The sequence below is a fragment of the Lotus japonicus genome, chromosome 3 (assembly GCF_012489685.1).
Source record: "Lotus japonicus ecotype B-129 chromosome 3, LjGifu_v1.2".
NCBI classification, from domain to species: Eukaryota; Viridiplantae; Streptophyta; class Magnoliopsida; order Fabales; family Fabaceae; genus Lotus; species Lotus japonicus.
Window position 1 is genome coordinate 38,114,623 of NC_080043.1, and position 19,402 is coordinate 38,134,024.

Below are 19,402 nucleotides of genomic sequence, written 5' to 3' on the forward strand. Positions count from 1 at the left end.
ACTTGCTTTTGTACTTGGATAGCGACTTGACCTTTTAACCTAGGAGACTTCTGATCAGGGGAATACTTCATATTGGAACTTGTGAAGCCGGTTGATCAGAGTCAGAGGGAAAGCACAGATCCTCTGACCATTGTATCTTCTGATTCTGAACTCAGAGGGAAGAACATGGCCTTCAGAGTTTCTTGCTTCTGGACTTCAGAGTTTCCACTATTCAGCTTCTGGATCTTCAGAGTCTTCTACACCATCAGAACATCTGAACCTTCAGTGTTTCTTGGCTATCAGAACTTCTGGATCTTCAGAGCTTCTAGCGACTGAGTCCTCATCAGAGTTTGTATAGCTTCAGAACTTCTGAAGCTTTTCCACTGTTCATACTGAACATGGTGAATGCGAAAGCGTTGCTTGGGTTACCCTTTATACACAGTGCTTCTGATTTGTGTGAGATTGAGTTGAGGTCAGAGCCTGTAAATAGCACACTCAGAAAAACACGTTAGAGTACCACAATTGTTCATATCAAAAGGTTAACTTGTAATCATCAAAACATAGAGTTGTACTACTAGATCAAAACTTGATCTTACAATCTCCCCCTTTTTGATGATGACAAAACTAAGATTTTTGATGAACAATTCTTAAACATTAAACTGAATTCACTCAGAGTTTAGAGATATAGAATAAGACTTATCCTGATGTGAATAGTTTATCTTGCTCATTCTGAATTCAAGTCACTGCTTGATTCTGAGCTTAGCTCCCCATGAATCTAATACTTGATGAAAACGTTAGTAAAGTCTAGATTCTGAGCTAAAACATATAAGAGTTCAGAGTGAAAAGCTTATGACATAGATGAAAAACGAATAATCAGAGCGCATAAGTGATCAGAGTCATGGACAAGGTATCAGAGTCTTGGGTATCAGAGTCAACTTAGAATCACTTCAGAAGAAGTGAAATGTATTCCTTGTATTTGCCCAGTGACACATCTATGGTCATGAAGGTGGAACTCTTAAAATCTCCAAAAGAAAAATAAGTCACACTAACACATCTTACACATCAAAAACTGGGTGTACTCCCCCTTTTTGTCATAAGCAAAAAGCTTGGGGTGTGAAAAACTCAGCTTGAAGTACAAGGTACTCCCCCTTAGAGAAGGTCTAAGTTTAAAAGAAAAAGAAAACGATGTAAGAATCAGAGTTAGGCGAAAATAAATAGAAGAGTTAATGCAAGGGATGAGCGTTTACCACCGGTCAAGTGAGTAAATAGAAGGGTCAGTTACCAAGAACTTAACCTCGAGAAACTGTAGGAACATTAACTTTCAGAGAGAAAGTGAAGCCTATAAAAAGCGTTGGAGAGAAAGGTAAGCTTCACACCTCGAATAATTTTCAGAAGAAAAAAAATGGCATCATACAACGTAGCACTAGAAGAACTGAGGAAGAAGGCCTTTGAAGAGGACTTGTTCCTGAACATCAGGCATCCAGAGGGTGAAACTACCATCGCGGAGCTGACACGGACACTGCTGGAAGAGGACCTGCGTCCAGAGTTGGAGAGGGACCTGAAGGAATTTCTTGCCTTCGTGGAGGAGGTGCAAGAACTCAGCCGGCTTGAACTCAAGCTGCTGGAAGAAAAAGAAATCTTGGAAGAGAAGCTCAGGACTTCAGAAGAGATTCTGGAGAAAGATGAGCTAGAGGTCAGACTCAACAACATCCAGCATGTACTGGAGCGTCTGGAGAAGAATAGGTCAGAGCAGCGCCAGGAGTGCAGAAGAATGAGGAAGGATCCTCCATTCTAGAGTTATATGATGTAAAGAATGTGATGCAAACATAGAACAATTATGAATAAAACAAGTTTTGCAAACATATGTGACACAAATATATATAGATATATGCATATAGAATCACAAACGAACAAATGAAAATAAGTAAATAAAAAAGAAACAGAGTTTAACAAAAAGGAAAACAAAGTAAACGAAAGAAGAAAAAGAAGAGATCCTAAGACTAAGGTTTGTCAGTGCGTCGCAGAAGTTCCATCATCATTTGCTTCATCTCAATCAGCATGGATTCATGAGTGTCAAGACGTTGTTCCATGATGTCGAGTCTGGATGAGCTTGTCTGAGTAGAGCTGGAAGGAATGTTCTGAGCAGCTTGAGGTTCTGGAATGGAAGCAGATGCAGCAGGAGTAAACATAACTGGTGCAAGTCGCTCTGCCTCAGCCTCAGCTTCAAGACGCTCTGCCTCAAGTCTGGCTTGTTCAGCCTGAGCTGCTGCTTGACGTGCAGCTTCTGCTGCTTGCTCTTTCTTTCGCTTGGCTTCTTCAATAGCTTCAAGAAGCTTATTTCTCTGTTCTAGTTCATGAAGAGCCACCCGTCTAGCAAACCTTTGCTTGGCAGCCTCAATCCTCTGACTTCCCTCTGCATGCAGGAGCTGCAACATGATTGGAAACTGAGCCACTAGCCAAGTGCTCAAATTGTTCCACTCATCAGCCACATGTTCAGCATTCTCACTGAGATCAGTCTGACCGTGCACATTGCGGAGCCTCAAGGAGGCTTCATGATAGAAAATATTGATGCACTCAGAGAGAGATGTGGGTTGGAGGTGAGTATAGGGAATGATGGAGAGGTTGGTTTCAGGAGAGGCTGGGTGATTGCTGCTATGAGCTTCAGAGGCCCCTTGTGGAGAACCAATGTTAATTATGGGAGCATTGGGTTCAGAGGTTCCACGGTGAGGGTCTGAAGTTTCAACCAGAGGGTGAGGTGATCTAACCGAGGATTGGTTAGACACTGATTGTTCGGGTTCAGGGTCTGGTTGAATTGGCTCTTGTTGGTCAGGGACAGGGTGAGCTTGTTGAACTAGGGGGTCTGCCTCTTGGATAGGATTGGCCAAGATAGGTTCATCTGGGTCAACTAGACGTTCAGGTCTAGGGCCAGGATATTGCCTAGGGCTTGGACAGGTAAGGTAATATTCTTCCAAGGCAGATACCTTTTCTTTCCTAACCTCCATGAATTTTCTAATTGATTCAGAGGTATTGGAGGGAGGAGAGTCAATGACATTGATGGGGAAGGATACAGGGGTGAAGGCTGTTGAAGAGTCTGTATCCGTGGTTCTGGCAGCAGGACGTGCTGATGCTCTGGGAGCAGAGTGATCAGACGTTCTGGGTTGTGGTTCTGTTTAGTTGGGCTCGGGTTGGTCATGGATGATGGGTTCAGAAGGTAATGGGTCGTATGGAATGGTAAGGAGAGAGGTTGGATCTTCTGACCTAGAGGTTTGGGTCTGAAGCAAATTCCAGAGAGGTGCTTCAGTAGGAGAAGGTTGAAAGAAGGAAGATCTTGGGGAATGTGGTGGAGTGGTGGTTTGTGCGGCTGGCTGGGATTCAGGAATAGGAGTGAGGGGATTTGAGGAGTGTTGAAGTAAGGCAGAAATAGGAAGTGCATCAAATAAATTCAAATCATCATCAGAAGCAAGTGCAGGCTTACTTGAATGTGCTAATGATCGAGTCACTCTGGCAGGAGCTTCAGTCCTTCTGACCACTGCAGCAGCTGGTTCCACCCGAGTAGGCTTCACCACAATTCTGACCTTCTTCTGCTTCTTCTTTGGAGGACCATCCTCACTATCATCACCATCATCATCATCAGGCTTGCTCTTCGGTTTCTTGACCAGAGGGACATCAGATTCCTCTGAGGATTCTTCCAGAACCATCTTCCTCTTGGTTTTCTTCTTGGGAGGAGAAGGAAACTCTGGTGCTGGTGGAAGTCTGCTGACAAAATCATCAAGGTCAATCTCGAATCCTTGAGCCCTGAGGTCTTCAACATAGCATCTGATGGCGTCAGGATGGTCTGCTTGAGTCCACAGAGGGTAGTCATTCAGAGGCATTCTTCTTCCTCTGATCTCAGAAGATGTGTCTTCATGAGCAGGAGCAATCTTCTTCTGGATTAAGCCCATTTTCTTCAGAGAGTTGGCAGTGAAGACATCACTGACAATTGTGCTCAAGTCCTCTGTGCAACCAGCATTGATCAAATCTTGCACCAAGTTGCTTTCAATGAGAAAGTCTGAGAGCAGTCTCCCAAAAGGGATATATTTGATTGCAGACTTGATGGAGGCGGTGGTGCGAGACTTCCGGATGCATTCCTTCAAATAGGAGAACAGGAAGTAGGGAAGGCAGATCTTCTCCTTGTCTTGAATGAAAAACAGCATCGCCTTCTGGTTGAAGTTGATGTAATCTGGAGAACTACCCTTCGGTCTCTGATTGATGCAGTTGAGCAGGATCTTGTGCCAGATTCTCAGTTTGGGGTGAAGGTCCATCACCTTGTAATTCGTCTTGCCCGGTTTGAAGGTGGTGTACAGGGCCTTGTTGACGATGTCCTTGGTGCTGGGTTTCAGCTTGGATTCCGTCAGTTGGAACCGATACCCATAAGCAGTTTCTGCTCCTAGCAGATTCACGAATGACTTCTCAGTGATGATGATCTTCCTGCCAAGAATGTGAGAGACCACCTGAGTGTCATCGCAGTCTGCGTGCTTCCAGAATTCCTTTACCAATTTCTCATACACCGGTCCTCGAAGTCGATTGAAGTAGTTTCCCCAACCTTGAGCTTGGACTTCAGGACGAAGATCAAACCCATTTGCAGCCAAGTTGTCGAGGTTGAATCTCCATTCTGCCAGGACTTGGAGTTCCTCAGGAGGAAATACACAGTGAACGGCACAGCCCCGTTCTGCAATAGGAACAACCTGCTCTTGAGCTTGAACTTGTTCTTGTGCCGGGTTCTCAGAGCCTCGTTGACCCGTTGCCAAACCGACTACCATGTGAGGGAACTGAGGTGCATCTGCAGTAGATCTTCTGGTTTGTCTCACCATTTTGAAGAGGTTGAAGGTTTGAGGTAGAAGATGAAGTTTGAAGGATGAAGAGAGATCGAGAGAGAAATCAAGAAGGAGGCGGTTTTGAAAAGCAGAGAGTGCGAGAGTGAAAACCGGAAGTGAGAGAGAACGTGTGTGTATAGTGGGTTTTATCAAATAACCGTTGTTGATTCAAAAAGCACTTTAAGATCAACGGTTGAAAATTAAAGATAGATAGTAACAGTAAAATACACAATCACACACAGGAGATAAGCATATCTACACGCAATCATAACAGACTGTCACACGGGCACAAGGAACTATGCATCAGAAATTCTGACGCACGTGTTGTTGTCTCAGCTTCAGAGTCAGTACCAGTGGGCACACACACTCTGATTGAGTTACCTTCTAGACTAGACATCTTCTGATCAAGAAGTATCATAGTCAGAGGTTCTGATCCATCTTCACTCTGGACAAAAGTCCATGTTTAGATTTTTCAGAATAAAATTAAATCTATCTTCAGCTAAGGGCTTTGTAAAGATATCTGCCCATTGATGGTCAGTATCAACAAACTTCAGAAGAAGTACGCCCTTCTGTACATAATCTCTAATAAAATGATACTTTACCTCAATGTGCTTTGCCCTTGAATGCAAGATAGGATTCTTACTCAATGAGATTGCAGCAGTGTTATCACAATAGATTGGGATATTGCTCTCAAGGATCTGATAATCCTCCAGCTGATGTTTCATCCAGAGCATCTGAGTGCTGCATATTGCTGCTGAGATATATTCTGCCTCTGCAGTTGATAGTGCAATGGTTGATTGCCTCTTGCTTGCCCATGAGACTAGATTGCTTCCCAGAAATTGACAATTTCCAGAAGTACTTTTTCATTCTGTTCTATCTCCAGCATAATCAGCATCACAATAACCTGAAAGCTTATACTCTGATGTTTTCTTATACATCAAGCCAAGGTTAGTGGTGCCTTTCAGATACCTTAGGATCCTCTTAACAGCAGTTAAGTGAGTTTCCCTTGGATCTGATTGGAAACGAGCACATAAATGAACACTAAATAATATGTCTGGCCTAGATGCAGTTAAGTATAGAAGTGAACCTATCATGCCACGATAGAGCTTCTGACATACTTTACCACTTTTATCTTCTTTTTCCAGAATGCATGTTGGATGCATTGGAGTCTTGGCCACTGTAGATTCCAGCATATTGAACTTCTTCAGAAGTTCTTTAGTGTACTTGCTCTGATGGATATATGTTCCTTCTGGTGTTTGATCAACTTGTATTCCCAGAAAGTACTTTAATTCTCCCATCATACTCATCTCAAATTCAGCCTGCATCATCTCAGAAAATTCTTTGCATAGAGATTGATTAGCAGAACCAAATATAATATCATCAACATAAATTTGCACAATTAAGATATCATCTTTATAAGTCTTGCAAAAGAGAGTTGTATCTACTTTACCCCTTACAAACTCATTCTCCAGAAGGAATGAGCTAAGTCTCTCATACCATGCTCTGGGAGCTTGCTTCAGACCGTAGAGTGATTTCTTCAATTTGAACACATGGTCTGGTTTCTTTTCATCTTCAAAACCTGGGGGTTGATGAACATAGACTTCCTCTGAGATATAACCATTTAGGAAGGCACTCTTTACGTCCATCTGATGTAGAATTATGTTGTGATTTACTGAGAAAGAAATCAATAGTCTGATTGCCTCCAGTCTTGCTACTGGAGCAAATGTTTCAGTGTAGTCTATTCCTTCCTGCTGGCTGTAGCCTTGAGCAACTAGCCTTGCCTTGTTTCTGACTACATCTCCTTTCTCATTTAGCTTGTTTCTGAATACCCATTTCGTTCCAATAACATGGACATTCTCAGGCTTCTTCACTAAGCTCCAAACATCGTTCTTGGAGAATTGATTCAATTCTTCTTCCATGGCCAGAATCCAATCCTTGTCCTGAAGAGCTTCATCTATGGACTTGGGTTCAATTAAGGACACCAATCCTTTCAGACTCAGCAAGGTCTCTTCAGAGGGTCTGAAGGCAGATCTGGTTCTGACTGGTTCATCTTTGTTGCCCAGAATCAATTCCTTAGGATGAGCTGCAGTGATTCTGCTCTTCTTCAGAGTTTGTGAGTTAGAGGGACCAGCTTCTTCCTCTGGTTCATCTTCCTCTGGCTCAACTTCCTCTGGAGCTTTGCCTTTGTCAGAAACATTAATGCTTAAATCTGCAAACTTTTCAACTAGCTTTGACTGGTCAGAGTCAAGCTTATCATCAAATCTAACATGAATAGATTCTTCAATAGTCTTAGCATCAGTATTATAAAATATAAAACCTTTAGATCTATCAGAATAACCAAGTAATAGACACTTAGAAGACTTAGCATCAAATTTATGCAATCTATCCTTAGTATTGAGAACATAACAAACACAGCCAAAAGGATGAAAATAAGAAATGTTGGGTTTTATGTTCTTCCACAATTCATAAGGAGTCTTATTCAGAGTTGGTCTCACAGAGATTCTGTTCTGAATGTAACATGCTGTATTTACTGCCTCTGCCCAAAAGTGCTTAGCCATGCCAGTTTCTTGGAGCATGGTTCTAGCCATCTCCTGAAGAGTTCTGTTCTTCCTCTCAACAACACCATTTTGTTGAGGAGTTCTGGGACAAGAGAAATCATGTGCAATTCCATAGGAATCAAACAGACTCTCAAACTTGTCATTCTCAAACTCTCCACCATGGTCACTTCTGACACGCACAATTCTACAAGCCTTCTCGTTTTGCACTTGAGCAATGAAGGTAGAGAACACAGCATGAGACTCATCCTTGCAGGTTAGAAACTTTACCCATGTCCAGCGGCTATAGTCATCAACGATAACCATCCCATATCTCTTGCCACCTATAGACTCAGTTTTCACTGGTCCAAACAGGTCGATATGCAGAAGTTCTAACGGCCTTGAGGTTGAGACAACATTCTTTGCCTTGAAAGGGACTTTTGTGAATTTGCCTTTCTGACATGCTTCACAAAGAGCGTCTGAAGCGAACTTCAGATTGGGTAAGCCCCTGACAGGTTTAGCTTGCTCAGCTGAGAAATCTTTCTCATACTGGCATGCCCTAACCGTCTATGCCATACCCACTGCTCTTCATTAACAGACAGAAGGCACTTCACATTCTGAGCCTCCAACTCAGATAATCTGATCTTATAAATGTTGTTCTTCCTCTTGCTGTTAAACAGAACAGAGCCATCGATCTGACTTACAGCCCGGCAGGACTTTTGATTGAATATAACATCATAACCCTTGTCAGCTAATTGACTTATAGACAATAAGTTATGTGTTAAGCCGTCTACCAATAAAACATTATCAATGCATGGACTACTATCTACACAAATAGTACCAGTACCAATAATTTTACCCTTTTCATTTCCTCCGAAGCCAACTTCGCCTCCAGGCTTAAGTTTCAACTCTCGGAACATACGCTTTTCTCCCGTCATGTGACGCGAGCATCCACTGTCCAGATACCATGATTGGTGTTTCAGTGGAGCTATCAAGGATATCTGCAACATAGATAATCTTGTCCTTAGGTACCCACTTTCTGGGTCCTCTTTTGTTAGTTACCCCAGAGGTTCTGATCACCTTGGGTGTCTCAACATAATATTTTAAAGGAATATTTGCATGATATTTAGTCATAGAGAAAGATCCCTTTTTAAGAGGGTTTTTAGCAACTTTAGCAGGTACAGGATCAGGCAATATGGTACCAGAGGGAACAAAGCATTCATATAAAGATTTAGCTTTAGACACAGAAGGCTCATTTCTAATTGGTTTAGAATAGCCAATGCCATGCATTCCATTTCTGCTTACGCCATAGATCATTGAAGCCATTAAGCTTCTATCCACGCTTTTAGCTAGGAATCTTTGAAAAGACTTTTCATACTTAGATTCATTTCTACAATCAGAGGCATCACAGGCAACAATTTCTTCTAACTTAGCAATCTGGTTCTTAAGCACAGAGTTAGAATTTACCAAAGCATGATTTTCATTTTTCAAATCAGAAATAATTTTCTCATGTTCAGAAGGAGTCTTGGAGACAGTAGATAAGTTCTTTTTCAACTTTTTATGCTTAGACAATAAAGAGTTATACTTATCCATGATATCAGACAAAGCATGTTTCAGTTCAGAGGTAGAGAAAGAAGCAAATACCTCATTTTCATCGTCTGAGTTAGGATCTCCTTCTGATTCTGAGTCAGAGTCAACAGCTTCCTTTGACTCTGCTTCCTTGTCTTTGACAATTGCCATGAGTCCTTGGACTTCACCATCAGAGTCAACATCCTCTGACTCTGATTCATCAAATGTCACCATCAGACTCTTCTTGGTCTTGAAGTGCTTCTTTGGCTTCTTGTCCTTCTTCAATTTTGGACAGTCACTTTTGTAGTGCCCTGATTCTTTGCACTCAAAGCAAGTGACTTCCTTGATTGATGACTTCTTCTGACCTGAGGATTCAGACTTTCCTCTTGCCTTTCCAGAGCCTTTGAACTTGCTCTGCCTGTGCTTCCAGATGCGGTTGAGTCTCTTGGAGATCAGAGTCAGCTCATCTTCATCAGAATCTTCTGATGCTTCTTCAGATTCTTCTTCTTCAGCTTGAAGAGCCTTTGACTTCTCAACTTTAGCCTTTTCAGATTTGGATTTCAAGGCTATGGACTTTTTCCTCAGATCTTGCATCTCTGAGCGCTTCAGCTCATGGCATTTCAAAATGCTGATGAGTTCTTCTAAACTCATATTCTCAACGTCTCTCGTGAGCTCTATTGAAGTCACCAAAGGCATCCAACTTTCAGGAAGACACCTGATGACCCTTATGACATGATCTTTTGTTGTGTAGCTCTTGTTGAGAGGACGTATGCCAGCTACAAGCAGTTGAAATCTGGAGAACATTTCTTCAATGGACTCATTTGGCTCCATGATGAAGGATTCATACTTTTGGATCAAAGACAATGCCTTTGATTCTTTGACTTTCTTGTTTCCTTCATGAGACATCTTCAGAGAATCAAAAATGCCTTTAGCAAACTCACGATCTGTAATCTTCTGGTACTCCTCATAGGAAATAGCACTTAGAAGAATTGCTCTTGCTTTGTGATGTTGTGAGTACAGCTTCTTTTGATCTGCAGTCATCTCTGACCTTGGGATCTTCTTGCCATCTGCATCAACTGGACGCTCGTAGCCATCCACAATAATATCCCAGAGATCTGCATCGAAACCCAGAAAGAAACTTTCCAGTCTATCTTTCCAATATTCGAACCTTTGACCGTCGAACATAGGAGGCTTTGCATTGTAACCATCTCTTTGAGTTTCACTAGTGGTGGCAGCCATTGTTTTTCACACCGGCCCGGATCACTGAACACTGTTAGGTGTGGTAATCAGAACTTGCGCTCTGATACCAATTGAAGGTATGAAAAACGGTAGAAAGGGGGGGGTTTGAATAACGTTTTCAGTACAAAACTACCACCTTAAAGATTTTGACAAATCTTTCGAGAACTTAAGTGCTAAAGATAAGAGATAGAAAAGCACACAAGGATTTTATCCTGGTTCACTTGATAAATCACTCAAGCTACTCCAGTCCACCCGTTAAGGTGATTTCTTCCTTCTTAGAATGAAGGCAATCCACTAATCAGGTAAGAGTTACAACTGCACTTGAAACCTACAAGTGACTAACAATTACACTGACTTAGCTCACACTAAGATTCACTCTCTTAGTCTTCTCTAGGATCCGATCAACCTTGATCTCCTAAAGGAACTAAACAAACTGTTTATCAAAGAATTGTTTACAAGAGATTTGCTTCTAAAAAGCTGATAGTAAACACAATGAATTTCAGATGAAAGAAAGCTTAGAATATTTTGAATATGTCTTGCGCGTGTGTATTGCTTCTCGCCGCTTCTTTCAATCTTCAGCCTCTATATATACTCCAAGGATTAGGGTTGAGCGTTGCATGGGAAATGCTACCGTTGGAGGGCAGTTCTGGAAAATCCAGCTTCTGCTGTGGCTGAGAACGTTAGGTAGGTCGTCAGGAAGGTACACTTGCTTTTGTACTTGGATAGCGACTTGACCTTTTAACCTAGGAGACTTCTGATCAGGGGAATACTTCATATTGGAACTTGTGAAGCCGGTTGATCAGAGTCAGAGGGAAAGCACAGATCCTCTGACCATTGTATCTTCTGATTCTGAACTCAGAGGGAAGAACATGGCCTTCAGAGTTTCTTGCTTCTGGACTTCAGAGTTTCCACTATTCAGCTTCTGGATCTTCAGAGTCTTCTACACCATCAGAACATCTGAACCTTCAGTGTTTCTTGGCTATCAGAACTTCTGGATCTTCAGAGCTTCTAGCGACTGAGTCATCATCAGAGTTTGTATAGCTTCAGAACTTCTGAAGCTTTTCCACTGTTCATACTGAACATGGTGAATGCGAAAGCGTTGCTTGGGTTACCCTTTATACACAGTGCTTCTGATTTGTGTGAGATTGAGTTGAGGTCAGAGCCTGTAAATAGCACACTCAGAAAAACACGTTAGAGTACCACAATTGTTCATATCAAAAGGTTAACTTGTAATCATCAAAACATAGAGTTGTACTACTAGATCAAAACTTGATCTTACACAAAGCACACTAAATATCTGCATTGCTTGATTATTATGCTGCAGTGGTAGCTTCTCAACAAGGCAAAATTACTTATTCATGGAAACCTACTGTAAATGGGAGTAGAAGTCAAGGGGTGAACTGGATGAGGAGTGGTGGAACATTTCTTATTTAGGGTGAGTTTGAATAAACAACTTAAATAAGCGTGTATAGCATTAAACGCTTAGCGTATAAGCACTTATTTACAAGTTTATTGAAATAAGCTCAACATAGATTATAGGTAGTTATAAACGCTTATTGATGAGCTAATTTGACAGCTTGTGAAACAAAGTCAAACCAGCTCATAGATAGGTTATTAGCTATTTATTAGGCTTTCTCAATCCCAAACACTTCGATAAATGTTTCTGCTATGTAAGCTCTTCCAAATGCCGCCTTATTATACTTTGACATGTTAACTTAGGTAGGAACTAAGGCTATGGTGTATGGATGTAGGACTATGCAGAGCCAGTCAAGTTGTTGATTTATTCCCAACTACGTCTCCTGAAATTATTGTCCGAGAGGCTAGGTTAGAGGACTGTTGGGAAGTGGCAGAGACTCACTGCAGCTCCTTCTTCCCTGAATATTCCTTCCCATTAGATTTTGTGATGAGGATGGGCAGATTGGTGGCTATGTTAGCGGGATTCTCTATACCAAGCGGTTGCAAAAGAACCTGTTTGGTTGCTGTTATTGGCAGCTCACTTGATGAAACTTTCTGATTTGGAACTGAAGTTTTTAAGATTGGTGGCTTTGATGGGAAATTGAGCCTCAACAAGGGATATGTGGCTGGCATATTGACAGTAGATACCGTTGCGGATTTTCTTCCTAGAAGGGCACTGCTACGACAGAGAAGGTGAGTTAAAGCTTGTTTCTGGAACATGGATTAGTGAAGATCACTGAAGATTTATGTGTCTTTAGGATTTATGACATAAATTTGACCTGTATAATGTTGTCAACTTTTGATTTTTGTGTGTCTTAATGTGGCTCCATCATTCTTAAGAATGGCTTCAAAGGCATTTATCATTCTATGTGATCAAATAATTTTAATATAATCTTAGGGTTTTGATTAGTTGTATGCCCAATAAACACATGCTCATGCTGTCATGCAAGAATTATTCAGATGAAGAGCAGGATTGTGTGAAAAGTATATATGTATATATTGACTGTTATACCAAACGTCAGAAATGTTATCTGAAAAATGATTTTTTGCACCAAGCAGATGAAAATGTTTCCTGAAAAGCATTTTCTACACCGAAAACATAAACCTCAATATTTTTCAGATAGGTAAGTTCTGTTAAATCATACATACCCAAGTATTTGGTGTTGACCTAGAATCTTATCTTTTATGAATACTTTTGACTCCTCTTCAAAATAGTTCACTTCTTATTTTTCTAATTCTGTAGTGTATAGGCCATGTCGTGTTATAACATTCTTAGTTTACATTTCATTATGTAGGATTGGAATTGCATACATATCAAATGTGGCGGTAAGGGAAAAATTTAGGCAAAAGGGAATAGCTAAACTATTGGTGGCTAAGGCAGAATCACAGGCCAGAAGTTGGGGTTGTCGTGCCATTGCATTACACTGTGATTTGAAAAATCCTGCAGCCACAAAGTTATACAAAGGCCAAGGTTTCAAATGTATCAAGGTTCCAGAAGGAGCTAACTGGCCTCAACCAAAGACTTCACCGGATATTAATTTCCACTTCATGTTGAAGCTTCTCAACAAACCAGTTGCTTCTAAATCTAATTAGATGCTTAATTGGACAGATTATTTGCGTTGTAAAAGGGGAAAAAAGTAATTACTACTAAGGGGACTGTCTGTTATTGAAGTGCATATGTAAGTAAACCAAGGAATTAGAGGAAAAATCATTTGAGAACCTTTTAGATTGCACCAGTAGCAAGCATTTATACAGTTACTGGCATTCACTTTAGCAAGCATTTGTACATTTGTAAAAAGCTCCCTTTAAGTCTTAGTCCCCCCCTTTTTAAATTCCTTCCTCCGCCATTGAATACCACCCCGATCTTCATTTTCTCATTTTTCCTGAACTAAATTTAGGAATATGATGATGTTCATGCTTCTGTTATAATTTTAAGTTTGTTTTGTGACTTTCTAAATTCCTGAGGTAGGAGAAGGAACTCCTTTCTTTAGATTTCTTTTGTGCTGTTATTGTTTTCATACAAGATCATTTGCTCACAGGTTTTTGGGGTTTAAAATGAGGGAAAACTCCTTTGAGGTACATGCCCAATGGTAAGCTACATTTTGTCTCTCATTTTTCTATTTAAAATGTGATTTTCAATTATTTTGGTAAATATACTTCTGAAAGGTTGTTCCTTTACCTAAATTTCAGTTTCTGGAAGGATTAGGAAAATATGCATGGACTAAGGACAGGTTTGATTACTTCCAATATACACAATTGTAATCCAGTTGATTTTTCAACAGTCACTTCAAAAGCTTAGCATTTCCCTAACTCTGTTTCGAATTCTTCTATTTCCTGTTTTATGAATGCTCCATGATGGTAGCATATCTCATCTGCTATATAAACACAGGTTAGTGAGATTGTTTATCATTAATAATTTCTTTGTTTATGTTTGCAGAATGTGAGATTGATTGCTTTAAAGAAGTCAATTTATGAGACGGAGCATTCAAGGGAGTTCGAGTGATTTGGTTACCAGGGTATATGGACTATGGAGTGGATGCCATCATAGAGCAGTGAAGATGAAAAGAAGTAGGAACAAACTTCTACCAGAGATAGAATCAGTTGCTTTCTTGATCCAGGTTTCTCCTTCCTCGACCTTTCACATTTTTTTTGTGAATTTAATTTACATTATCAATTCATTATTGACTTGGGTTTGTGGAGAGTTCAAGAGTTCTAAGTAAAAGCAACATAATCTCCTTGGATGAGAACTAACTAAAGAAAAAATAAAAAATAAAAGGGAAATTCTAAGCTATTCTAGGAATGATCAAATGTGAGAGGCAGTAAAAACAACTAAAAGGGTCAAAATTGCTAAGCACTATTTGCCTGTGTTAGCACCGATTTTTTCTACATTTGTTTTTTGAGATTTATGTTTATAAAGTGGCTTTGGATGGTGGTCGTATGTTACCTTCCAACTTGAGAGGGCAACCTTCATTATAATACCAATAATAATTTTTCTGCTTCACCAAAAAAATTATAAGGACACAACTAATCTATAATGGTAGATTCACAAAGAAAAAGATTACCAAACCTTAGGCTCCTCTTAGCCTTTCTACATAATCTATATCTTTTTATTTGTTTGCCTTAAGGTATGATTTCGCTACATTTTTTTTATTGGTTTTCTGATTTATATTTTATATAGATGCTTTGATTTTCATCTTATCAGTTATAAGATACCAAGAAATAATCCTTTGTTTCACTTGCTGTCTTAAATTTGGCTTTAATTACCATGGAGTGGTGCTATAAGAACAATACTTTGCTGAATAAAAATTATATTTAGCTTAATAGTCTGTTGGAGAACTCAACGATCATACCATATTGCTTGAAAGGTTTGTATTATATTGATCTATCAAACTATGAAATCCTAAATTAGTTTCCAACTATGTTACAAAGATAATGGGAGAACACGACATGTAGAGAAACCAAATTTTAGAATAGGAGAAGTGACACCCCATGTTATGTACCATTTTATTCCATGTATTTATATAAGATCATTACTTTAGAGAACGTGAATACGCTTACTAAACATTTTGTTTGCCTCCCATGATTCCTAATATTTTGAGGTTTAACTTTTGTTGGAAGAAAATATTAAAAGAAGAGAGGGTAGAAGGGTAGGTGGGAAAAAATTATATAAAGAGTGATTTTAGGTGGGTGGTCATTCCTAAGGGTGGACTTCTCACGTGAAGAAAATGTTATTTGCTGATCTTTGCTGCTTTTCACATTGAAAGTGGAATGAGTGAACTTTTCATTGATATTTACCAATTTATTAATCTTCATCTACTTGATTTTAAATTATATTTAATTCTTTTACTCCACCTTCTATGTACTTGATCATTTTAGTTTGCTTAATGGGAAATCATGATTTATGATTTCTCTGTTTACTTCCATTTCTGAATTGTTCAAATTGAAGATATTTGGATCTTAGATTTTATTCCTGATAGCTGTATTATGACTCTAAAATTTATATCTAATGGATATTTCAACTTAAGAAATCCACTATTTGAAAAATTGATGGCTTCTCCTTGGTAGCTTGGTACAGAGGGGCATCTCCTCAACAACCCATTTAATGGGTTGTCTCATACTTTGAGCTTACATTTTTGTATTGATAACCCTTAAAACTCATGGGTGAACCCTGCTTTTTTGGTGGACATAACTTTGTATTGATCAAGTAAATAGATCAAATTTTTAGCTGTATTCACTGTATTTGCATAAACACATGCTGGAAGAGAACACATGCATTCAGTACAGGATTCTAAAAATTGATAGCGTGAGCCTTTTAACTCCATCTAAATTGTGTATTTGAATCTAAATGAAATAAAACTGTAATTAATTTACCTCTAATGTATGATTTACTGTTTCAGAAAGAGTAAAGATCACACAAAAAGCCCTTGGGATGATAAAAGTTACTTTGTAAGTTGAAGATTTGTTAGAATAGTCTTTTTGGTTTGCTTAAGATATATAGGATACAATTTTTTGTTGTGTAGTTTGATACATAGGAAAATGCTATAAGTAGGCTTCTTGACTTATTTTTTCTCTGCCTTTCTATTTTTGCCCCGTTGTGTTTCTCACTTTCCTGTAGATATATGGCATTTAAACTTTAGTTAGGAGCTACATACCTATCAACGATGCTCATATTCGTCCTGATATTGAAAATCTTCTAAATATACTTAGGAACATGCTACGTTTCTATTCTTTTCTTTGTATTGTGCTCTTCTAATTTATTATTTTGTTCTTAAAATAAGCATTGTACATGCTGTCATTTTGTTATCTATAAATAATACAATAAAAAAAACATCCAGTCTCAAAGTGAAATTAAAACTGCTGAAAACTAAATTTATATATATTAATGTAAATTCTTACACAAGTTCTTCATGCTTAGGAATATACATACTATTTCATATTAAGTTTAATAACAAGTGCTTGATGATTGGATGTAATGGTTTGTGCTTTTCGGTGATTATGAGTCACTATGTTTCTCTCAAGTCTCAACCTAATAATAAAAACACCTCAACCTACTGACAACTAGAAGCTTTTCTCCAAAATATATTTTGATTTTGAATCAATTGTAGTTCCAAACATGCAATTTATCTTTATGGATCTATCAACCGCATTCTCTCTGTTATAACCAATGTTCTTTCATTTTCAATTAGTGTGTGTTTGTGTTTTCATTGAACTCAATGTGGCTAAATCTTACATTTTTGATCCACGTTAAACTAGCGTGACAAGTTTTAACTTCTCCATTGACACATTGAGATACTTGAAATCACATTTGCGTTTGTATCAATGTCAAACCATATATACACTTAGACTAACATATGATTATGGAATGAAAAGTGAAAATAGTACTAGCCATAAATGACGTGCTATTTTTACAAGAAATCACAGAGAATTTTAGCAACACAATTTGGACAGCAGTTCTCTGCTGAATTTCAGGGTAACATGTGTGTTCTCCTATTGTCTGCCATGGTTTTACCAGGAAGATATAGCTGTCATATTTAGCAAGGCAGACAAGGACAATTTTGGGACGTTGGATATTAAAGAATATCAAGACGTTGTTGGTGACATTATTGAGAGGTACCCACAAGTGGGGATTTATTTAAAGGAGAACCAAATGAAAGATATGGCTACATTGCTAATCAAATATCAGGAAAGCTCTCTTACAATAGACATTGAGTACTTCAAAGAAGCACTTTCCAAAGTAGATTTCCAGATGAAAAATCTTCCTGCAACAGCTCAGGTACGTGCACATTAATGCTATGTACCTGCAACTACTATGTATTTTTCAATTACCGACTTAGGAAACCTCCATTTTCATCAGTGACCTTGATATGGTTTTTCATATTAATCCTTGCACTAAAGAAATATGTATTAAAGTCTTAGACCTATATTTGAGGGTAATATGAGTATGTGACTACAAAAAGATAGATAGAGGATTAAGTTGACTTAAATAAGCATAAGTGAGGACCTTTGTTCATGTTTTTTCAATGTAAGGGCTAATATGAAAAATCATATCATGATCGGAGATGAAGATGACATACACTCATTTACTATTATAGTGTGTTTAGATAACAACTTAATAATGTGAACTAACTTTCATCTTAGTCCTAAGAAGAGTTTCATTCTTTTTCTTTTTGACCTTGAAGTGAGTTCTAACGTCTTCAGTGCCAACATATATCAAACATAGACTATAAAACTTTGTCATATTACTTATGCTTTGGTGGTGGATTCCAACTTTGAATCATTCTAGGTAGCTTCTCAACAAGGCACATATCTTGCTGACTGTTTCAATCGCATGGAGTTGTGAGAGAAGTATCCTGAAGGCACTCTTAGGTTCAGGGGTACAGGACGCCATCGGTTTCATCCCTTCAGGTATGTGCAACTTGCTACTTCAACAAAAGTGTCATAAGATATGTTATTTTCCTGTTTTCATACTTTCCAAAGAGTATTCAATCAAGCTCACATCCAATGATTCAAGATTCTCATTGCCTAATGTTTTTTTAATTAGTGAAAGGTACAAGCATTTTGGGCAATTTTCTCCTCTGGGAGGAGAACAGACTGCAACTCAGCTTCCAGAAGATTGGATTTCAAATGGCCATAGTAGCCGGTGGCTCTGGTATTCAGTATACACAATGTATTATTCTATTCCCTATAAACTGTATTTTAGAGGTTTAACAATGGTACTATGTTTTCATCCTCTAACGATTCCCAAAACATGTAGCAAACAAGTCAGCTGGAGTACAAGAGCTTTGGTGGTATCTGACTGGACAAGGAGATTCATATTTGGCAGGGATTCAAGCAGAATCTGAAGATCCACTTCAAAGTTTGCACTACACTTTAAGGTCTTTATATATAATTCTTGGCAAGACAAGACCTCAAAGGGCACCCAAAAAGAAAAGGAAAAAGAACACTAAGTTAAATTTTTTTTCATGCAAACGTATTATCTGTTATAGTATATTCATTTCTACTGACATAATGAATTGAAAGCAAAGTTCTGATGTTTTCTTTGCTTTTCTTTAAAAAAGTTTTGATCTTTACTCCTCAGTTCAATATATGTGTTTTTTTGTCCACTTTATGATGTTCAATTCACCTTGATAGCTACTTTAAATATGATGGTATTTCTTTTTCCAACATGTCCCTCATGCTCCCCATATGATGCTGGTTCGGTTTAATTTTTAAGTTTGGTGTTTAAGTGAAGATAAGGAGATTACCTTTCGATTTTCACTTTGTATGTTGTTCATTTTACTCTTCGATGTTATTGTTATGTAGAAATTATGATTGCTCTTGGTTCTTACTCACATCAGAAGTATGATATACCATTTATTTGGCATGAGGGACATCAAGGGTGAGGGATTTTTGATGAGTTTGCTGGCTTGGCTGATAAAAAAAAACTCCAAATTCAAAAATTGAAAAATTGCACATGCATTGCATGAGTTTCATCTGGTGTTTTTTATTTGTATTAAGAGACTAATTTTAAATCTCTATTGTCAAATAACATATCTAATAGATAAATAATATTATTTATATTTCGGTACATTACTAAAAAATATTATTAATGTAAACTTTTTATCATAGGTGTAAGTTGAGTCTTGAGGCATAAACTAAAAATAATAATGTTATTATAAAATAATTATAATAACACTTTAAAAATCTTACAATTAAAATGAGTAGTAAAAGTAATTATAATAACACTTTTAAATATATATATTTATATGTAATATTTACATATTAAAGTTTTAA

General features: G+C 38.3%; 1 pseudogene; it reads left to right on the forward strand.

Annotated features, from left to right (window-relative positions):
• Window positions 1–11,915: 11,915 nt before the first annotated feature.
• LOC130744097 (GCN5-related N-acetyltransferase 4, chloroplastic-like) lies at window positions 11,916–13,222 on the forward strand (annotated as a pseudogene).
• Window positions 13,223–19,402: the final 6,180 nt, after the last annotated feature.